General features: G+C 41.8%; 1 long non-coding RNA gene across 1 annotated transcript in view; it reads right to left on the bottom strand.

Moving 5' to 3' along the window:
- Window positions 1–18,133, bottom strand: part of LOC131409928 (uncharacterized) — a 43,630-nt gene that overhangs the window by 9,084 nt on the left and 16,413 nt on the right. The window contains exons 3-6 of the long non-coding RNA XR_009221081.1: window positions 14,430–14,506; window positions 12,334–12,409; window positions 5,884–5,981; window positions 5,176–5,290 (exon numbers count right to left, since the gene is read on the bottom strand). This is a non-coding gene — a long non-coding RNA (uncharacterized LOC131409928). The remainder of the gene's footprint in view (window positions 1–5,175; window positions 5,291–5,883; window positions 5,982–12,333; window positions 12,410–14,429; window positions 14,507–18,133) is intronic.

Below are 18,133 nucleotides of genomic sequence, written 5' to 3'. Positions count from 1 at the left end.
GTTACAAAAAATGAGTGTGGCTGGTTGACATTTTTCTTTAAATCCATCCTCAATCTTGGACTGTGTTCAAGCTTTACTTTTTTTTCTGTGTTCACCCAAATGAACTTGACTTGTTAGGCATGACCCCAGGGGCACTTAGCCGTGTGTGCAAATCATTTACCTCCTTTACAGCCTTCTCGTTTTAATCACCAAAACAGGCCATCAGCCAACATTATGCTTCCCTTATCAGCTGACTTTGTGGTTATAAAACAGAAAAGAAAAATAAAATAAAACATTCCTCTCGGCACTTAGTGCACAATTGTTCCGATTTTATATTGCTGAATTCACTCAAAAGGCCCCCTTAGGCACAACATCTATAGACCGTTTCTGGTCAGGAAGGAATAGCCGTTACGCCTTTCTCATGTCCAATGGTTTGTGCGGCATCTACCCTACTCTGGTGTCCACTTAACCTTAGGTTTTCCAGAAGAGTCTCAGTTTTAAATATTGTGTCCTTCTGTTGTCATTGGATGTGAAGGGGCCACCACCAGGCCACTTCTTGGACAGAAATATCCACACATGACTTATGGAAATGTTTGGTATAGGCACTACTTGCTCACCAGTCTTCACAATTAGCTCTGCCTATAGTGATCCAGGGTCTGATATCCCAGGGCATCAAGCTTTGGACCACACTTTTATCTTTGTAAAAAGTGACATAACCCAGCCGCTTCTACAGTGGAACCAAGGATAGGCTACTACCGGAAAGAATCCTGTCACACTCATAGCCAATCACAAATATTCTCAGGGTCGAAAGGAGGGTCTAAAATATTTCCTCATTGTTCCCAATAGGTCACTTTCCAGACCACATGGAGGGCTTCTCAGATAGGCCTCCGGAAGTCTCTTCTCCCTGGTTTCCTTTCTTCCTTCCTTTTCTACCATCTCTCCACCCTCAAGATCTCCTGTGTCACTGACCCTGTGTCTGAGCCCTGGGAAACCCATCCCTGGTTTTATCCAAAGAGGGAATGGTGAGTTCTCACTATCTTCAGAGCAGAGGCCTTTCAAAACAAACCTCCCTCATGCATGACAAGGATGTGTTATTCTGCTAGAAAAATCCTCCTGGGCAGAGATGAGGATGTACAGGAATAGAGGTGGTGAAGGGGACAGAAAAGTCCATTCTACCACAGAGGAATAACAAGAAGTTAGGGAGAAGAAAATTTTAAAAATGAAAATATTTTGCCCAGGAGACTACTACTAATACGTACTTTTTAAGTCATGGTGCGTGAAGTTGGCACACTGCCTCTCAAGATGATGGTCGATGATATCACTGAATGCTTTCGTTGTGCCACATACCGAGCTAAGTGCTTTCCTTGGAGTATAGTATTTAATCTTGAAGTAGACTCAAAGTAGTAGGTTACAATATTGTAGTTGAGGAAACAGATTAGGAAGATTAAGTTGTTTGCTCACAATTAGACCATGCGTCCTTATTTTTGGTTCAGAAGATGACGTGCACTGTCCACATTATAGTTATTTGAGTGTAAGAGTTAATCCTAGATTTAATTAAAAGGACTTGGAAGTCAGAAAGGTTTATACCCCGCCCCCCCCCCACACACACACACACTCACATAGAACTTAGAACAGTGACCTGCACACATTAGTGACTAACAAATGTTTGTGAAACCATGAAGGCAGAGCAGGATTTGCATAGGATAATGCAGGAATATAACTACATTTTTGGAGTTATAGTTAAGTGTTCACTCTGTGAGCTTACATATAGGGAAATAAGAAGTGAAATATTGCAATGACAGGGGACACATTTAAAAAGAAAAATGAAAGACCTTAGCCAGAATTTAAAACAAGATAAAGATCACCCTGGACCAGAAATGGAATAGAGGGGCCGGCCCAGTGGCATAGTGGTTAAGTTCACGTGCTCCGCTTCAGTGGCCCAGGGTTCAGCAGTTTGGACCCTCAGCTCAGACCTACTCACCGCTCATCAAGCCATGCTGAGGTGGCGTCCCATACAGAAGAGCTACATCTCTACACCTATGATACACAACTATGTACTGGGACTTTGGGGAGAAAAAAGAAAAAGAGGAAGACTGGCAACAGATGTTAGTGCAGGGCCAATCTTCCTCAAAAAAAAAAAAAGGGGGGGGCCGGCCCCGTGGCTTAGCGGTTACGTGCGCGCGCTCCGCTGCTGGCGGCCCTGGTTCGGATCCCGGGTGCGCACTGACGCGCGGCTTCTCCGGCCGTGCTGGGGCCGCGTCCCACATGCAGCAACTAGAGGGATGTGCAGCTATGACACGCAACTATCTACTGGGGCTTTGGGGGGAAAAAATAAATAAATAAAATTTAAAAAAAAAAAAAAAGAACCTTAAAAAAAAAAGGAAATGGAATAGAGGTGCAAAATGGTGAGCTGGCTGAAACCAAAAGCCCACTAGGCTCTGGGCGTGACGCAGGTGGCGGCTCCCAGGGGGCAAGGTTCTGCGGGGTGAAGGGGACTCAAAGTTCTCCATCACACATGGGGCAGGAGCCAGGATCACAGCGTGAAGGCAGGGGCTGAGGGGGGCTCTCCCTCATCACGAAAAGAGGCTAAACAACAAAGGAAAAATAATGTGGCAAATTCTTCCTGGAGCTATAATTTTTAGAGAGCTGAGGATCTAAGAAAGCAGCACATCAATTCATCTGAATATGAGACAGTAAGCCAAGTTGCCTCTGGCTCTGCAAGGGGATCTGCTATCTCCAATATCACAGTAGAAAAGGCATCTGAAACTGCTCTTACTCGTCTTGATTTCAGAGGCTCAAAGGTCAGGAGGAAGCAATTGAAAATCTGCTAGTCTGAGAGGGAAAGAAGAACACACTAGGAAATCTAATGTTAAAAAAGCCAACAAAATCAACAATCAAAACATTTTTGATAGAATGTTATATAAGCTCAATTTTCTAGAATATTTTTGGCAAAACCTTTAAATAAGTGCGCTAAATGTGTTCAAAAAGATAAATGAGGCATAACTTCTTTTAACAAGAAAAAGACTCCATAAAATAAAAACAAGGAGAAATGAAATAGGTACAAGTAGCAATGAAAAAGAACCAAGTGTAAACTTGGCAATGAAAAATGGAATATCAAAATAAAAATTAAATAGGATAAATTCCAGACAGGACAGAGTTGAAGAAAGATGAGTTATTTGGGCAATAGGTAGAGAGGAAAAAGTCTGCTTTTCAGTTCACATCAGAAAGAAAATATCTACTTGGTCTTGCCCTTTTCTTCCCAAAGCCATCTAACATCTGTGAGAGATGTTGCTTTGAGTCTACTTAAGCTCTTTCAATCTTACTTTTGCAGCCATTTCTGAAGAAAGCTTTCTAAGAGTCAATATTTCTTGTTTCTATACATTAAGGATATCCAGTCACTGTAAAAGGGTATGTAGCCGCAGTTTGCTAGAATAAGGATTCTAAAGCAATGAGAAGAAGTGACTTGCCCCTTCCACTCTCCTCAAGCTCATTTCGGTGACAGAGACAGGGACAAAGCGTCTGGGATGGGGGCTCCATTCAACGACCAAACTCCTGCGCTCTAAAGGAGTCCGTAGCGTGAGTGGCCCAACCTGAAAGTCCCTTCAACCCCAAGACGGAAAGGGACAAATCCCTCAGGGAAGGAACATCTATCTCTTTTCCAGGAGTTGCAGAGGAGAGAGTTTGGCAATTAGAAGAGGTACTGGTTACCTTGTCAGAAGAGATAAATAGTGCTGATGGACTTTGCGCAGTCCAGGGCAAAAGTAAGCTCCAAAAGAAAGGCTGTATATGTGACTGTGAGGAGCCCCATTCCTGGTTGCGTCTCTAGGTACATGGGGGATAAGATGCAGCAAAAAGGGCACCTCATCAAGTACTACAGTCTAGAGCTTCAGCCCCTGCTAGAGAAACCACCATCCTCCTGACTGGAAGGGCTTTGTAGCTGAGGGTGATGTGCATGCCAGTGACAATGGCTCCCACTGAAAGGAGCTCTCTGCCCGGACACTAGAAGCATGCTGGGAAGCTGAGGGGCACTGTGGGACTTGAGGCTGCAGAATAGAACATGTATGTTGAATCTTCTTTCAATTTATTCAGACTTTAAAAAATACTATAGACAGTATACTTGCCACTTGAAAGATTGATGCTCACTATTATTGAAGATTTGAGCAAAGTGAATATCCCCTGGAGACTTTAATGCACGGGCATCTTTCACACAGAGCTACATAAACAACAACGGCATCTTGCAAGTAGATTGAGGAGTTTGAGTCCTTTTATGTGGAGGATACTCTTAGCGGTGCTTGCATTGAGTAGTTTTGCTTAGACCTTGGCCTTAGACAGTCTTAAGCTGAGCACCCACGTCGTGCTGGCTCCCCTGCAATACCAGATCCAAAGTGTGCACGCTGGTCTCTGGAGGCATCTCTCCCATCCCTGCCCACATCTGGTCTGCTGCACTCATTTCCTTCAGCCAAGCTTTCCTTCTGCCCTCTAGCAACTTTTACCTCTCTGGGAAGTTCTACCTCCTCTCATAACTATCTTGAATAGCAATTTCTTTTCGTTCTTTCCTGTCTCTGTTATTTATTTTGTTTTGTTTCCGTAGAAACAGAGCCTGAAGATACTGTAGGGATTATCTAGTTCAACACCCATATCTTACAGATGAGAAAACTGAGTCCCAGAGAATATAAGTTATATTTTACTTAGTGAGCCATGGAAAAAAAGGATTCTCAAAGAAGAATCTGGCTCCTCTCACAGAGCTGGCTACATTTCCAAGAATTTACGTCAATAGAATTTCTCAGGGTGGCAGACTATTCCTGCAACCCCCAGAACAGCCCAGAAGTCCAGCTACACAGGTCATTATGAGAGTATCTGCTCTGCCTTGGGAATAGGCTGACTCTGTCTCTGACCCTTTTGGACTCTTGGCATAGTCTGGCCCTGCATGTTCCTTCCCCAGCTTCCTGACAATCCTGATGTTATCCAGAATGTTCTCCCTCCAGCCTGACCTGATTCTCCATTTCATTGCCTCTGTCTAGTATCGATCTCCTTGCAGTGGAATGTGTGTGCTGGTCTAGCAGTGTGTTGCCGTATTTGCCTCTCCTAAGTGTCTTTTGATGCCACCTGGTGACCATGAGCTGGGAGCAGTCGCTATGCTGCCTTGGGACCAGCTCTGCTTCCAGCTCCACAGATTGATCCATGAGCCACCCGCACCTGCACTCTCTGCCTGCCAAGACATGATGTGCCGAGGGAGAGATCCGCAGATTGTAGAGCTGATGAGGATGGGGCTCTCAGAACGTTCTTGCTGGACATCTGTGACCCAGCTTCTCTGCAGGGGGAGTAAGAAAGACAAACTCAAGTGGCCTTAGAACCATAGAATGTTAGTGCTAAATGTAAGTAAGAGATAATCTAGATGAGAGCCCAACTGGTATCAGGTTTATGATCCATCTGAATCATCTTGAGGGATTATTAAAAATCCAGATTCCTGGGTCCTACCCACAGACATTATGATTTACATGGTCTATGGTGGAGCCCAAGAAAGCGACTTTTTAATAAACACAAGTCATTCTGGTTTGGAAGCCCTTGATATGCACACCTCCCGATGCTGCAAATAAGGGAGCTGAGGGCCAGGCCCACAGAGTCCACCACCTTTGGTCCTTGGTTCTCTTTTGTGTCTCTGACTCTTCCCCTGGCTCCATGAGAGGTGGGCTGTGCTCCTGGAAGACTACCTGGGGGAAAGAGGAAAGCACAAAGCTATGAGGGACGGTGCACAGAAAGGGAATTGGAGGGGTCAGGAGGACAGCTGCAATTGCTTCTTCACTTTGCCAAAGGAGATTACTGTGCCCAAACGTCCAGTCCACACTGTTGGAAAACAGCCCTGAGCCATCTGTCAACCCAATGAATGTGTGCTCAGCCACTCACCTAACGAGACACAGTTGTCTGCTGCAGCCCTTCCTTCCAGCCTCATCGTCCTCCTTCTTCGTCCTCCTCCTCCTCCTCTTCTTCCTGATTTTACTTCCCTATGTGTAATATGAAATGCCAAGTTGGAAAGAGAGATTAATACAAAAGTTGCATTGTTTACACAATGTCAAACTCGTTTGACTTATTTTTCTCAAGAGTTTTTAGATATGACATCATGCAAACGCAAATATGTGAAGGTGTCGCCTGGTTCCTAAAGTCCACAAGGAATGATGCGACATCACAGCCTGGCCTTCTTAGCGTTTGTTGCATTTCCTTTTCTCAAAGGGATGCCAATGGTTGAATGTTACATATGCAGAGAGTGCAAGGGGGAGGCATTAATGTTTTTCTAGTGGAAATGCCTTTTAAAAAGTGATTTTATCTTTCAGTCTGAGTCCCTCTTTAAAATTAAAATAGCCATTCAGCTCTTTTGTGCCTAACGCACAATTTCAAATTATTTCCACTCGCAGTTTTCTCAGTGCTTGCCAAAACCTCACAGATGACAGGATGTTTTATACCTTCAGCGTAAGTTTTGTTCCGCTTACAGACATTAATCACCAAATGCCAAGAAGTGGCAAATATATGGGACAAAACAACGAGCATAAATTACATTTTAAGGCGCCCAGATAAGAGCAAAGTCAACATCTCCATGTACCACCTCAAATCTCTTTTGGAATTAGACAGTGGTATAAATTTCAAGTTATAAATAAATAAGACGTTTCTGCACTATGTTATACTAACATAATAAAAACAAACCACTGTTTTTCCCCTCTGAGTGTGCCTGAATTTGAATCAGAAGTAAAAATGGTTTTAAAGAAACACAAAAATGTGCTAAATGAAAGTGAATTTAAACTGGGAATTTTTTTTTAAAAATCACTAAATGAAAGTCATCATCACACATGGCAGCTACTTAAGAATTCCAATCACACAATGACAAAAATTTCCTGGATAAATGATCCTCTTCCACTTTGTTGGATAATATTTCACACACACACATTTACTTAAAATGTTAAAGTTGCAGCAGTATCAGTCCTGTAGTGAGATAACTGGTTAAGAGAAAACAATGATGGGGGCCGGCCTGGTGGCGCAAGCGGTTAAGTGCACGCGCCTTGCTGCGGCGGCCCAGGGTTCGCCGGTTGGGATCCTGGGCACGCACCGATGCACCGCTTGGCAAGCCATGCTGTGGCGGCGTCCCATATAAAGTGGAGGAAGATGGGCACAGATGTTAGCCCAGGGCCAGTCTTCCTCACCAAAAAGAGGAGGATTGGCAGATGTTAGCTCAGGGCCAATCTTCCTCACACACAAAAAAGAGAAAACAATGATGGAAGCCCTGATGATAAAATATGAAGAGTGGCCCCGTGTGGGCTTGGAAGACCCCCCCCAACGTGTATTACAAGTGTCAGTTCTTAAGATGTTCCAGAAGCAGATCTGGACTATCCTGCTTTTGAAGCGGAGGTGTCTCTCACAGATGATCACCCAGAAGATACTAACTAAATGTTCAACAAATGAAAATCAAGGTAGAAGCGTTCCTCTCTATACAAACCGAATAGACACTCGCAAGACATGCCTAACTACCAGATACCTCTAGATTTTATGAGGAACTTTTGGGGAAAATTGAGTGTTTTTTATCATGCTTAAGTATTGAAAGTGATTTTACGGTGGTTTTGCAGGAGAAATACTATTTTATTCATAAAAATATTATATACCATTTATTAGAACCAACACAAAAAATCATAATCTGTAGATGCAGCAATATTCCAACAATCCTATACAAAAGGTATAAAATTGTATGGGTAAAAATAAGTATATTGACATCAATAAATATAAAATGCAACAAATTTACCGATGAATAAAATCCTACACCTTTTATGTGATTCTATAAATGCAAATAACAATTTCGCTTTTCAAGGAATGCTGGTACCTGCAAAGTCAGTCATAACATGAAATGGATTTTTTTATAGCACTCTGGACAAAGTAAATATGTTAGTCAAAATTGAAAAAAGCAAATGGCATGATACAATAAATTTGAAATTAATTCATAGATATAGAGCCATAGGGCACATAAACAAAAACTAATAATAACTGATGGATTTAAACTACATAATATATTTGAAAGAATTCCAATATTATGCTTATGCATGCAACAAAACCAAATATTACCCTCACTGTGAGTAAACAACAGGAAACAAGGGAAACCAACGAATTCTGATAGATAATACCTTGAACTTGTTATTATAATGATTCTACTGGTTTTAAGTCATAGCTTATTTTGAGGCAAATATATATCTAAAATGTTAGTGAAATAACCCTAAATCTACTTTTTGTCAGTTGTGTGGCTTCAGGCTTGTTGGTTTTTATTTAACAAACAACCACCTCCTCTGGATGCCAGGTTCCACCATGAGGAGCAATCATCCCACTGTTGTCCTGTCGTCCATCACCCTTGAACCTTAGGGGCCTGGCCGGACAATTGGAACAGGAGCTCATTGGATGTAGGGAAAACTTGTATATTCGGAGGCGGTTGGGCATATGTGCCATAGCCAACAAATTCAGTATATTTGGGTAAATGTAGTAATGGCTGATATATTGATATATTTTATTAATCATGTTAATTTTCTCTTCAGCAAAAAGGCACCAGCTCTTGAACACCCAGCTGTCAATAAACCAAATTTTTGAGTCAAATATCTGAAGATTATACAAACACAGTACAATCGGTTGATTTGCTGGCCAGAAGGAAAAGATGACCCTGACTGGCTGTTATATTAGTGCAGTTTTGTACCCCAGAGCAAAAAGCCCTGGCAGAAGTGACTATAAAGAGGCGCTACGAGTGACATTGAGAGAGAAGGGGTGGGCCCTGCTGACAAGCAGCCTGTGGGCCAGGATGTGCCAGTGTATTGAACAGTGCTTACAAGTTAAAGGGCCTAGTAGCAATAATTAGAAATGTTGCCTTAATTAGACCATTAATGCTCTGACAGGGACCTATGCTTAACTCCTCAGGAATTCATTTAGTTGTCGCAGCCTTGGGCCACCTTTATGAAAAAGGGACAAATGAGTATGATGCAAATTGATACCAGGAACTTTCTAAAGCAATAATAACCACAAAAAAAATCCCTCACATTTCAGGACCACAATTGTGTCTACACTCCTTCAGCCCACAATCTACTACAACCTACGTCTAATCCGAGTCTGCAGCTACAAAATGAGCACAGGGAACAAACTGAACACAAATTGAGTAATGACTGATACTCATATTCCCAAGGATTAGTTATATTAAAATTGCATATTCCGTTTAGTCTACTCTGTCTCATAAAACATGGAAATGTACATTGTAGACAGTTTCCCGTTAAAAATGAATTATAAAATTTAAAAAGTTTAAAGGTATCTGAGTAAACTTGGCCATCCAGAAATTCTCATATTCTAAGCACTCTGGATGGTGGAATACTTTAAATAAAATACTGATTTGGGCTATAGGTAAATATTGTCGCCTTTTTAAAAATCGCTTATCGTCCTTCACCTCTTCACCTGCTATCCTTACACCACGTGTGTTTCTTTTGATGCACAAACATAGCTTTTGTGCTACCGTGCTGTGCTACACTCTCACTGCAGCTCTCTGGGCCTTCTGAACCCTCACCCTAGAATCTGAACTGGAAGAGACCATACGAACCATCTGGCCTACTCTTCTTATTTTACAGTTGAGGAAATCATGACCCTGAGACGTTAACTAACTTTTTCCACATTACACTGTTGGCTGGGGCAATAAGATGTCATATCCTCTCTCCCAGCTCCCGTCCAGTGCTTGTCTCACTGCATAAAATCCCCCCACATACTTCCTTTTCTTATTGATGGTAACGTGCATTGAAAGCTACTTCTGCTTGTTTTGGAAGAGGGGAGTGAAGTGGGTGGTGGGAGGGAAGCTGAACAGATACTGCTTGTCCATATTCTGGAATATTATGAGGGTTGCATGAATATTTCAAATATAACAATTCTAATTCCTCAAGGGGAAAGCTCCCAAAATAAGCATAAAGCATTAATGAGAATCAGATATGGTTTGCTTAACCACAAAATGGTTAACATCCAGATATGAACTATGGAAAGCAGAAATACATGCATTCAGAACTAATTTTTTTTCTTTCCTGAACCTTCAGACTGGCAAGGGACAGAATTTAAACATCATCTTCAGTCTCCCTGTGGCTATGATTATGAACATTTCCAACAGTGTTGTCAACATGTAAACAAAATACTGTGGGATTTCTTTTTCAGATAGTGCATACAAGATGTCTACCATAGAGTTTTCTTCCAGTTCAAAACAATGTGATGTATAGATGGGCACACGCTCTTCTTTTTCTGTCCCATGAGCCATGACACCAGCACATCTACCTGGTCAACCAGATCTCAAGGGTCCTGCCTCAACTTTCCCAGGTGTCCTTCTGTGTTCCCTGGTGGTCACTGGGAGCTCGCCACCTCCTGGTGAGAATTCAACATTCCTGGGAAGGTGCCAGCACAATCGTGTAAAACTTTGGTACAAGGGAACTTCTGAAGTTTGCACAGAACAACCTCATACCTCACAACAGAAACACACGTACTCAGGTAGCAACCTCCTTGCAATTTACAAGTAATGCCAGTCAGGGCCAGCTGCAGCCAACATTGTAACCAGTAAGAGTTGTTTCTAGCACATTCTGCACCCTTTGCCCTTTGGTGACTTGGCGACCTTCAGTATTCCCACTATTACAAGGCAAGTCTTGAAGAGTCAGTGAAGTTTCTTTAGCTTAATGAAATATTACAAACAAAAATCAGTGGTCTAGCTTAAAGCATGCTTATGAAAGAAATGCTGAATGGCAGTTTGGACATGGATAGAAATTTAAAAACAATCTGCATTCACACCAAAATCCACATACAAAAGCCTGCCTAAATGTAAAGAAACTTTGGGGCCCATGAAAAAACCGAGGTGAAAAAAACCACTTGTCACGAGAAAGACAGCACCAGTTGTTTTTTAAAAGGCAATTTGGTTGAGTTGAAAATCTATTAAGTCAATGAACTATCACTTTCTGAGTTCAAAAAGTGAGACTTTTATTTGCTTAATTGTCCTTGCACTGGTGCTTTCAAACTGGAAATCTATCATCCGTTTTGTTAACACTCAAAAACTCCACTTCACTTTCAAAAGACTAAATCTTTGCCTCTCCTCTTCGTCCTACCTAAATGTACTTAAAATTTTATTTTCTTTTCCTAAAGCCTTATAAAAAGGAAGGGGAGGAAGAAAAAAGCCAGATTTAACAATTAGAGTCTGAAGTAAAAATCCAATAGCAGTTTTCATTAATCTAAGCTTCTGCATCCACAACTGTAACAAACTGAATGTTTTCAGTTACTCTGAACAGCTTCAATGTCTGAGAAAGAAGGGTGCTGATTAATCTACCAACTCATTTTCTTGGATTCGGTGCTAGATGGGAAGTGGAGGAACAGGTGACCCAGTTATCAAATGCTCCTGGAGCATTCAGATGTTAAAGCCGTGGTGTTGGGACTCCTGTATCCTAGATGAGACCCTGCCTACCTCTGACCTGCCTGCCACCCCACTCCAAGCTCCTCACTGTCTGAATAAGCCCCTTCCTCTTTCAAAATGTTGAAAAATAGTTTCAATAAATATTTATTGAGCACCTATTATGTCCTGGGCACTCTTTTAGTTTCCTGCCTTCATGGAAAGTACATTCCAATTAATTGGGAGAGAGTGAAAACAAGAATATCTCATTGCCTCAAGAGTTAAGTGCTACAAATAAAAAAATAATAGGGGCTGGCCCAGTGGTGTAGTGGTTGAGCTCACGTGCTCCGCTTTGGCGGCCTGGAGTACACAGGCCCAGTTCCCGGGTGCACACCTACGCACCACTCAAGCCATGCTGCCGTGGCGTCTCACATATAAAGTAGAGGAAGATGGGCACAGATGTTAGCCCAGCGACAATCTTCCTCAAACAAAAAGAGGAGGATTGGCAACAGTTGTTAGCTCAGGGCCAGTCTTCCTCACAGAAAAATAAAAATAATAATAATAATAATATGTTGTAAAAGACAAAGAATGACTTCGTTGGGTATCAAAGGGACAGTCAGGAAAGGCCCGTGAGACCATTTAATATTACATGTCAGCTGCCTTTTCTCTGTGAAGCTACAGCTCAGAAACTAGGTCTTCATTCCCATCAGAAGGAATGAAAAACTTGTTTAAGGAATAGTCAACTATGCAAGAATAAGCAAGTATGTACACTTGAAATATATAAACACCAGAGAACATAACAAAGCTGGAAAATAAGAATGACTATTCTAAACAGAACTATCCAGTTTTGTAAACCAGTGTTGTAAATGGCCTCTGTTCCTTAAAACATAAGAGCCTGGGTTCTGCCCCTTTTGCCCTAAGAGCCGAGAAGGTCCCTGCAAACTTACCAGGGGAGGTTTGTTGTCTTTGCAAAATCTCCAGGAAATGCTGCCATCACCTTCTGCCCCTAAAAGTCATGGCGCCCTGTGAAGGAACAAGATGGGGTGTGGTTCAAGGGGAGAGAAGTGGCAGACGGGCTCTCAGAGACTTGGCGGGATCTAGTCAGAGCCTCGCCTGAGGCCACACGGTCTGAATGTTCCCCTTGGCCTTCCTAAAACTCCAAAGAGAAACACAGGTCCTCAAGAGGAGAAAGGTGGTTTCCTTTGGTTATTGGACCCTGATGATGGAAATGTGGTTCCTATTTGTTCCAACCATTGCTGTGTTTCCAATCTTATGTTATATTTGACATTGGTTGTTTTTTAACCTTTTTTTTTTTTTCCCTTTTTGATCGTAAAGCAGCTCAGAAAGGGAAATATGGTATTAATCACACAAGCTTAAAGTGCTGATCCCAGTCTATATGACATCTCCTTCCTAACAGTCTTCAAAATCTGGTCAGAGTAGAGGGAGGGAGATTCAGGAAATACTCAACAACAAGCATACAAGCCCGCCACGCCCCTCCCCTCAGTACAGAGCATTTCACAGACCCCCATGTGTCCTCTGTCACATAATCGCGTCCCTGATTCAGGGCAGAGTTGCTAAAAAGCAGGAGGTTCTCATTTTCAGTCCCATCATTTGTGTTAATACATTCTATTGGCTTTTAACAGAAAGAGGAAAAACAGAATAGGTAAGAGAATACTTCTATCTGGACCTTTCTTCTTTTTAAATTTTTAAAGTAATTGTTTTGGTGCTGTATTTTCTTTTTTTCTTGAGAAACTTAAACGTTTTTTCCTTAACTGAAAAATCTTAAGAATAAATGCAAAGTACTTCATTTAACATGTTGCTAAAGCAGATGAAAATTCTGCACAAAATTAAAACTGCTTATCAGTCGGCAGGATAACCGTAGGTCAACTGTTTCTACTTTTCAGTGGTGGTGGAAGTCATTTTTAAAAACTGAATCTTATGTGAAGTAATAACACATCAAGTCAATAAAATTTGGCTGTTATCATTGAAAGGGGGTTAGAAGGCCTAAATGTCCTCTCCCTTTGATCTTTCCCTGGCTCCCCTCCTCTCACACATGCACACCCCGCATACTCTCTCCACACTCATGAGAGACACATACCACGCACCGAGGAGGCCCCTGACGTGCCTCCCAGGAATGGAAGTTTCTGAGGGACACAATTTTAGAGCCATAGTTCTTGATGGGCCTCATTCTTTCTAGCCTCACAATACCACACTGTGTAGGTGGCCATATTGGTTACGCTGAATGTGATTATCTTTTTGGCATGTCCAACATTAGACTTTTGCCTATTCATCTCCAAAGACAATCCAGGAAATTTAAAAAGCACCACATTTAATTATTTTAAATTTCTCCTTATTTATGAAAGCAGAAATAAAAGTAAATTATTGTAATGAAATTGCTTTGAAAAGAACCTAGAAATTTCATCTGGATCTGCTCTTAGGCTTAAGTTTTTTGTTTTTTTGTTTGTTAAGTTAATGCATTAAACAAATATTTACTGAACTCTTCCTACATGCAAGACAGTTAATTGTCTAAACCAACCAGGTTCGGGCAGCATGGTGAAATGGAAAGGATGTGGCCTTCAGACTTTTCCCAATTCAACCAGTTACTGCGTTATCCTACTGGACCTCAGTTTTTTCATCTGTAAATTGGGGATAATGCCCAACTTACAGTGTAGTTGTGAAGCTCAGTGGGATAACGCATATGAAAATACTTATCGTGGCGCTTGGCCCAAAACATACTGAATTTCTCTTGAGGTTGGGGGAGGGTGAAGGGGGAGGGCTAACAAGTTTTCTGTGCTGTAACCATCAAGTGAAGAGTAAAAGCCTGACATCTAGTGGTGAAAGTGACAGCTGCACCACATCTTGCTGCAGGGTTTAGTCTCAGCAATTTCCAACCTGAATCTGCATCAGAACCACCTGGAGAACCAGAGCCCTCTCCTCAAGAACCTGATACTGCAGGTCCTGGCCAAGACCAGGTCTCGATTTAAGAGCTCTCCAAAATGACTCTTAACCACCTGCCAGCCATAGGTAGTCAGAGATCACTAACCTGAGGGTTCTGAGAGGAGAGGCTGGTAGGTGAGAAGGGTCTTTATCTTAAGATTTTCATAAAAAGGGGTCTTGTGCCTACAGGAGTACAAAGATAAGAAAGTACTTTATGAAAAAGTGAATTTCCAAGTGTGCAAAGTTAAGCAAACCTAGCCCAAACTAAGAATGGTCCCACGGAGAAAAATCAGTAACTGTAGCTCCTTCCATACATGTGTAAGGTTGAGACATGCCTACAAAGAAGCACTACACTTACCCTCTCATCACAATTCCTTTTCTGAGGAACACAGAAAATAAATTACAGCATGTCTATACATTTGACAAAGCATTCTCCAACAAATATTACTTTAGCACCAGCTACAATCCCAAGATCCATGTTGGTCCTGGAGGATATAAGTTGAACAAGATTGATTCACTATATTCTCTTACAGATCTCATGGGCTACTGGGAAGATAAACAAGCAATCATGCTATTAAAACAGAATCTGAGGAGTGTTAAGACAGAAAGGAAAGGAAGATATGGAAGCACATGGAAAGCCATCTGTATTAGCTTCCTATGGCTGTTGCAACACATTACCAAAGATTTAGTGGTTTAAAACGACATAAATTTATTATATTACAGTTCTGGAGTTTGGAAATCCAAAATGGGTCTTACAGGGCTAAGTCATGGTCTCCACAGAGCTGTGTCCCTTCGGAGGCTCTAAGGAAGAATCTGCTTTCTTGCCTTTTCCAGCTTCTAGGGGCTCCCTGTGTTCCCTGGCTCATAGCTTCATCACTCCAACCTCCGCTTCCGTCGTCACATCTCCTTCTCTGATTCTGACCCTCCAGATACCTTCTTACAAGGCCCCTTGTGATTAAATCAGGACCATCTGGATAATATCATCTCCCCGCCTCATTATTCTTAACTGCTGCAAAGTCCCTTTTGCTACGTAAGGTAACAGTCACAGGTTTCGGCAGTAAGACATGGACATGTTTGTGGGGCCATTTTCCTGTTACCACACCATCTCACCCAGACTTGAGGAATCAGGGAGCCTTCCTAGAAGAAGAACTATCTGAACTGAAATGTAACTGATAAGATATATTTCTGGGGAAAAAAGGTGGGATAAGTGAAGTAGGCAGATCAGTCAGAGAGAGAGGAGGATTTCCCAAACAGAGGAAATGTGAGGAGACCCAGAGGTAAAGGGCACATGTTTTTGGAACTGAAGAAAGTGCTTTAGGGCTGTGTGGTGGGAAAGAGAGGGCATGAGAATACTCCAAAAAGTAATCAGAGGTCAGATCACGGAGAACAATCTCAAAAACTGTGTTATGGACTTTGGAATGTATCCTAAGGGGAACAGGGAGCAACTAAAGAACTTTGAGTAGAAATATCATTTCACTCTGGTGTGAAGCTTGGAAAAGGACACGGTCAGAGGCTGTTGATGAAATCCAGAGAAGAGATGATATAGCTGCCGAAAGTGAGGCTTTGGTGGTTAATGACCCTTATTGGTTCTTACTACAAGGCTCCTCCACCTATGATCTATTTGACCTCTGCAAAGTGCTTAACCTCTTTATACCTCATTTTCCTTATCTGTAAAAATGAAAGTAACAGTAGAGCTCGCTGGAGCTTACCCAGTAGTATTGTTCTGAAGATAAATAAAGAGATACCTTTAAAGCACTTAGTACAGAGCCTGGTACATAATAAAAGTCCAATAAAAGTTGACAGTTGTTATTTAATGGTCATTTCAGTAGGACTGGAGACAGCTGACGGGATTTAAGAGATATTGAGGAGAAAGAATGAATAGGACTAGTGACAGGTTGCTAAAGTGGGGTGAGGTAGACCATGAAGCCAAGGCTCTGGTGTCTAGGTGGGCAGTTGACTCAGTGGTCCTGCAGATGGTGGTGGCTCAGAACACAGGGAAAGAACTAAGCTGTGGGTATGCGTGTGTTGCAGGGGGGCAATGACTGGTTCTATTTTCAAAATATTGAGTTTGGAAGTGGTTGTGAGACTCTCAAGAGGAGAGATCTGATAGATATCGGTTGGCTATGTTTAGAAAAATTTGAGCTGGAGGTGTCTATTTGGGAGTCACTAATTGAATCCAACAGAGTGAATGAGATCACCCAGGAGCACATATAAAGTGTGGAAAGGAAGACCTAGGACAGAACTCTGGAAGATATGGATGGAGAAGACTTTGCACTTTCCTTCTCATGGCATTTATCACTCTTCATTGTAAGTGCTTGTTTAATAACCCCATCAGACTGCAAGCTCCCTGAGGGCAGTGAGCATGTCTACCTTGCTCATCATTGTATCTCCAAAGAGTAATATCTATCTGACATACAACTCCACTCAATAAATATCTCCAGTTGAATGATTAAATTATAGGCATCCTTCACAGCCAAAAAAGGATAATAAGTATAATATATAGCAGACAGAAGCCACCAAAGGTCCTTGAAAGTCTAGTATGAAGACAATTAATATTGTAGCAATATGAAGCTGGTATTAGGGAGTTTGTAATAATGGAATATATGAGAAGCTGGCAAGAGTAGAATAATCGCTCTAAGATGAACTATGAGGGAAGAATTGACAGGATGTGGTTATTGGATGATGATGACAATGATATGCAAAAATGAGACTTATGGAATGATAGTGCCATTAAGAATAGGATAAATCATCATCTCTATCCCTGGGTAATTCAAGTACAGTCTTGTCTGGTGAGGGATCACTTTTTGGTCCAATAGTTCTGGGGTGATGGCAGCCTTACAATGGGCATCCTAAGCCAATACCTAAATTATTCTTTTTTGTGTATTTACACATTCATTCCACAAACATTCATTGAACACCTACTGTATGTCAGGACACAGAAATGAGCGAGACAGCATATTCTCTCTGTCTTTGAGAGAGAGTGGTATACCTACCATATCAATGGTATAGAAAGAAATGTAAACAAATAAAGCTACAACATTGATTTTATAATCTGGATATAGAGCACTCTATCAAAATTGTTTTGTCAAGGTCAATAATGACCTCCATGTTGCCAAACTAAATAGTCAATTCTACGTCCTCGTCTTAATTGACCTATCAATAACATTTGAAACAGTTGATCACTCCCTATTCTTCTAATACTTTCTTCCCTTGGCTCTTGGTTTGACTTCTACCTTACCACTTATCCCTCTGTAATCTCTTTGGATGATTCTTCCTCACCTCCACAGCCTCTAAACATGGGAGTGCCTCAGAGCTTAGTACTTGGACCTCTTCTCTATCCATACTCATCTCCTCAGTGATCTCATCTGTCTCAGCTTTAAAATATCATCTGTATGCTGAAGACTTTTATATTTTTATCTCAAGCCTGAACTTTTTTCCTAATCTCCAGGTCATGTAACCAAATAGCAAACTGACATGTCCTCTTGGATGTCTACTAGGCGTGCCAAACTTAACGTGTTCAAAATCCAACTCCTGACTATCCCTCCAAAACCAGCTCTTCCCATGGTCTTATCTTAGTAATGGCAACTTGATCCTTCTAGTTGCTGAGGCCAAAACACTTGGACTCATCTTTGACTCCCCTTTCTCTCACACCCCACAACCAATGGATAGGAACATCTTTATGCTTTGTTGTCACAATATATCCAGGATCTCATCTCCTTCACCACTACCAAACCTGTCCATGCCATGGCCATCTCTTAATTGGACAATTGCAACTAACTATTCTCCCTGCTTCTATGCCTGCCTTCCTAC

This window comes from Diceros bicornis, chromosome 9, assembly GCF_020826845.1.
Source record: "Diceros bicornis minor isolate mBicDic1 chromosome 9, mDicBic1.mat.cur, whole genome shotgun sequence".
Classification (NCBI taxonomy): Eukaryota; Metazoa; Chordata; class Mammalia; order Perissodactyla; family Rhinocerotidae; genus Diceros; species Diceros bicornis.
The sequence above is the reverse complement of the archived record's forward strand: the minus strand, read 5'-3'. Positions and strand labels throughout refer to the sequence as shown.